Here is a 5,324-nt window from a genome sequence, read left to right as displayed (position 1 = left end):
CCTTTACAGCCGACTCACCAAAGGTTTGAAGAGCATTTCATTGTACAGTGGCGGTACGGCATTTTAAAAAACAGCGGTTTGCTGTTATCTTTAACGCTTGAAAGTTTCTGCCCGCTCGAGATGGTAACCCGGCCACTCTTCCTTATGTGGACAGAACACAAATAAGCTCAGATTTGACAAATGCGTTTAGTTAAATTAGATCAGTAAACATTCTAATCACTAGAAAAGCCCTTCTGGTTGTGTTCTAGTCAGAGCTTTGAAGGGATTTTGAGGCTATAGTGACGGATATCATCAAGGATAAATTTTTCTAAAATGCTGGTTGACTGATTTAGTCTCGTGCACGCTTCGGGGAAATCTGTTCATCTGTGATCTTTAGGTGTTCATGCAACCTGTTTGTTCAACACCCAGTAGCAAAACGCAGGGATGTAATGTTTTTTCCCCCCATCCATGTGCGTAACTGTAAAAAAACGCCCGTCTTTGCGGATACTGACACTAAACCCAGAACAGACTTATCTTAGGGACATTGTAGGCGGCCATGACAAGTTACACACCATTTAAAATRTTGCATTATCTCAACGTGTTTGTGCCGGTCTGAAGCAAATCATCAAAGACATGAAATCAGCGGTTGGCTATGATATGGTACCTTGTTTATGTGCAAGTTAGGCAAAGTGGGCTTCTTGTTWAACTCTCACATCATCCTTATGTAAATAAATGTGAGACAAACTGGTGCATTTGAAGAGGAAGTGAGATTCTATATGGTGGAGCCCCCCCAAGAACAAGAGGGTTTGTTGGAGTTCTGTTGCGTTAAACCAAAGAGGGCAGGTGAGCTCTGCTGCAGGGTGATAAGAGCCTCGGGATGTTCAGACAACGGGTTTCTTAGCTTTTTGTTTCAGCGAGATGAAGAACTGTTTCACTTCCTGAGACAGTYAGGAGAAACCAGTCACAATCAGAGAATTGTGTTTTCTGCCTGTTAGTGTACTTCCATTCCGAAGCTAGGTTTGAAATTCCCATCTTTTCGTTTTCAGACCCCAAATCTACAGAGTCACGAGTTTGTAGCACTCCTGCCAAGAGGAGGTGCTACTAAGGATAAACTGAATTCACACTTTAATGAGCAGTGACAAGATGTCACCCACTCTGACGCAAATCAAACCCCAGCCACCATGCTTTCCACCCCTGTACCCACCTGCACCCATCCAGCTGAGTCCGCCTGTTGGTGACATGTCACCCGCAAACCTCGTTCCGGCTGACGTAACCGCAAGAAAAAGGGACAACATTCACCTTCTTGTCACTTGGCCAAACATAACAGTGCTTTTTAAAAATTTTTTTCTTTTCYCCAAAGTTTTACCGTTCTCTACGCCTCCCACGTCCCTGTCCGGTCCTCTGATCTCTTCGCAAATCCAGAGAGAGCTGTCTCTTTTTTTTAAAAAAGGCCTGTAAGTGTGTTTGAGTTTTAGATTTCTACACGACTCGTAACTCAGACGTCAACCCTAATGTGTGCTGTTTCTGTCCCGCTCCACTTTAACACATTGTGTGAGCAGGAATGACCAAGTTTATAGGTTGTCCTTAGCTCTGCAGCAGCAACATTTTTTTCTTGATTTAAAATGTCTCAAAATTCAACAAAGAGAAATTGTGATTTAGATGAGTTGTATGAGGCAAGGTTTAGAACAAGACAATACCATTTTCCATTTTTAGGAACAGCTTTAACATTTCTTCACAAAAGGAGTGCAGYGTTGAAGGAACTTGAATTCAAGAGACCTTCATGAGCTGACATTTGATGGTAACACTAAAATGCAGACTTGTTACAGGTTTATAAGGTTTTTAACACTGAGCAAACATGATGTTCGGTAAAAGTGTCACAAATCAAAATAAGTTTTAGGGCACAACTTTCTACTTTTTAACACGACAGCCATAAAAAAAACCCTTAACTTTGGAACACAGTCTTCCTCAGTCTTGTGAAGCACTTAAAAAAGAAGCATCTACTTGTTTCTCGGAGTGAACCAAGTCTCTTTTAGGAGGTGTCTTAGAGTTGTTCCACACATGACTGTCATGCATGAGACCCTCTGTACCAACCCCACGCTTTTCACACTTTGTTTCAATTTAAACCTCATCTTAGTTTCCGTTTGCATTCGCTCCTTTCYCWGTTGAAGATCTTTGCCAGCCTTAAAAATAGCCGTTTCACAGATTTTAGAAATCCTCTTTGTCTAGAGCTGATAAGTCCAGACCTATATCTTGCTCGAAACGCAAACCTGGTTCAGGCCTGAAAGTCAAACAGAGTGTCGTGGAAAAATAAAAAAAAACATTTTCCCTCCTTCCGTCTTGAGTAGGATTTTTATTTTGTGCCTATTTCACAATTTCTCATGAGAACAGACTGGATTTTAGTCAATCTGTAGGTCATGCTTAGGAACGTTATTCTTCCATCTTTTTTTCTTTTTTTTAAAAGAGAGGTTAGACTGTTTTTTATTACTATTATTATAAGAACAGAACATTTTATTCTTGTCCCTGGTGTTTAAATTTTCTTTATCTTCAGGTTGGGAGTTGGTCTTTCTTAAAAGAGGATTTAAAAAAAAGATTCAAAAATCCTCAGAGGCCTCCATGCTGCGTATAATCTTCACGGCTGTCCAGAGTGGGGGTTTCTCTGTTGTTCTTTAGAGAATCTATAACATTTTCCAAACCAATTGCCTTCACCTCTTTCTCTCTCTTTCTCTTACTTCCCATTTGTGTTTCCTGCACATGTGTGAAGCCAGGAGGCTGAAGAGTGAAGTGTCAGCGAGGGTTCAAATGTCGGCTAACTTGTTCCAAATGAGTGTGAAGAATTCTTGAATCCTTGCTCTCCTTGTTAACCAAACCTCAGCCTGTCAGGAGCAACAGTAGAGCTCCTTCCTGTGCCACACAGGATCTGATGAGTATCTCAAATCAAGCTTTGTGTCAGTTCAGGTGGCTTTTAATCRCCAAATGTGTACATACGCTGCCTCCTGATAAAATAATTGGCGTAAGGAGGTAATTACACATTTGTAATTCTTAGCACGTGTGAAAATGTCTCGCCGCGTTAGCAAGCTGCTGCTGTTGAAACTACAAACCGTCCCGCGTTTCTCTGATCTGAAGGTGAAACACCAAGCAATGTGGGATGGTAATAAAAATACGGTCAATATTTTTTGGTTTCGTGCTCCGAACACGTTCAGATCTCGGGCTCGCCATAAAGACATCTGTTTCTAATGCCTGCAGATTCTGCATGAAAGGCTTTAAAAGCACAACACGAGAGAGAACAACCATCACTGGAGAGGAAAGCAGCTGATTCATGTGCTGACCGCCCTTAGAGATTTAAGATCGATTTTTTTCAACCATCTGTAATTTCCACAAAAAAGTGCTAAATGTTAGGCACAAGACATGGGGGAACAAGGTTCAGGAAAAAAAATAATTGTTTTTGCTTCTGTTCTGAGCATAAGTTTGAATTAGAGGCCAAACGTTTTACAGATTTTGTCAATCCTCTTCTTTCGAATGAACCACAGCTTAGAAAAGAAGCTTAGTGCTCTTAATAAAGGGGTGTATTTAATGCAAAAAAACATTTTAGACATCTTTCAGTTGCATTTAATTMTTTGCAACCACAACACCAAAGTATATGTGACAGTTTAAAACATCCTTATGCGAGATTGAAAAAAAAAAAAGAAAYAACTTTACACCTTTTGTCAAATGTTGATTTAGTTCATAATGTCTCYTTTCAAAGATGTTTTCTTCTTTGTGTTTCTTATGCTAAAAAGAGGGTGCAGTGTGCACATTAAGAAAGAAAAAGAAAAGACAAATGAAACTCAGGTAATTGCCATAACACAAATAATGAGAGGCTATATGCAGGGAAGTGTTTGAAGAGCCAGCCTGATCAAGATAAGATTGGAAACAGGATCATGTGAGGCAGGAGCTGTTCTGTCTGCTGCAGCTCCTGACAGACAACTGGACTCTGAAGGGAATGCTGCGGAACAAACTGTTTTACAACTTTAACTGTAACAAAGTCTTGTATCATGTTTGACTGTGTAGAATAGAATAAAACAGAATAGCTCTATTTATCGATTGATGTTAAAAATGTAGTTTTACATTTTAAAAACTAAAAAAATAAAAGATTTGACATCTCTTTTTAACATGTATTGATTGGTAAAAAAAAAATATAACATTTATTTTCATGAGGCTTTCATCACTTTTCAACTTTCTTTGCATTCAGTTTGAGAGATTTTTTGTTTGCATTTATTAGATGTTGTGGCCCCTTTAGAGACAAAATCACCAAACACATCTTCATARACAAATATTTATATTTTATTTGCCTAATAATGATAAAACCCACCCGTGTCATAATGTTTGTCCTGCATCCCTTAAATTCACCCGAATGCTCCTTTTTTCTGCACACTTCTCATGCTTGTCTTTAATGGGGGGTGTAATTCTAAACAGATGCATCCAAATGGATATCAGGCTTGTAATGATGAGCTGATGGGGCTGAACCAATGATGTTTTTAGGAATATTAAAGGCTTCATATTTGCGTGCAAACCTGTTGAGATCCACAACATTTGCGCAGTATTTTTTTTCCCTKCCTTTCTTTCTTTCTTTTTATTTTCCTGGAGAAAAAAATTGGATTCCACATGATTGATGCTCGACTTAATCCGGCTCTCTCTGCAGCCTTCCCGGGAGGTTGAGGCGCAGTCTTTGTGCTCCTCCGTCCCCATGTGAGGCGAACCAAAGAGGGGGTGCGAGGGTCACAGCCATTCGGCAGGGTACATCCTTCCCACCGGCGCATCTGCATGTAAAATCGCCATTTCACCCCTCCACACTTCCTAATTGTTGCTAAAATTATTTGTGAAATTGCCTTCCACCAGGAGTGTTTTCCACGGCAATTGTCACACGATTGGAGATGCGCGGCGGGCCCGCGGAGCTGAACACGCGCACCTCTCGCCTTCTCCTCGCCATATGCGCTCTTTTGTGAGTCCCGTTTGAATAGTGGCGCATTATTTGCCCTCCTTTTAACAATTACCTTTAAGCATCAGGGCCGAGTCGACCTGTTGTCACCGAGCTCTGTTAAATGTTGGGTCTAATTAGCAGAAAAAAACCGAGCSGAGCCGTTTGGGTCGTTCCTGCGGCGCGCAATTAGTTTAATTGAAAGGCTGACAAGCTGAAAACATTTTATGGTTTAACCTTTGCCTGTCAGGCCTGATTCGGTCATATTTCAGACACTTCTGGACTCTGAATGTATTTGATATGTTTTTTTTTGTGTGTTTTTGCGGGTTAGAAAAGGGGATTTTGACGCATGAGGAGAAATAACTTTGGATGCAGACATTTTTTAAAGTTT

The sequence above is a fragment of the Austrofundulus limnaeus genome, unplaced genomic scaffold (genome assembly GCF_001266775.1).
Source record: "Austrofundulus limnaeus strain Quisiro unplaced genomic scaffold, Austrofundulus_limnaeus-1.0 Scaffold15, whole genome shotgun sequence".
NCBI lineage: Eukaryota > Metazoa > Chordata > Actinopteri > Cyprinodontiformes > Rivulidae > Austrofundulus > Austrofundulus limnaeus.
This window is presented reverse-complemented; position numbering follows the sequence as displayed.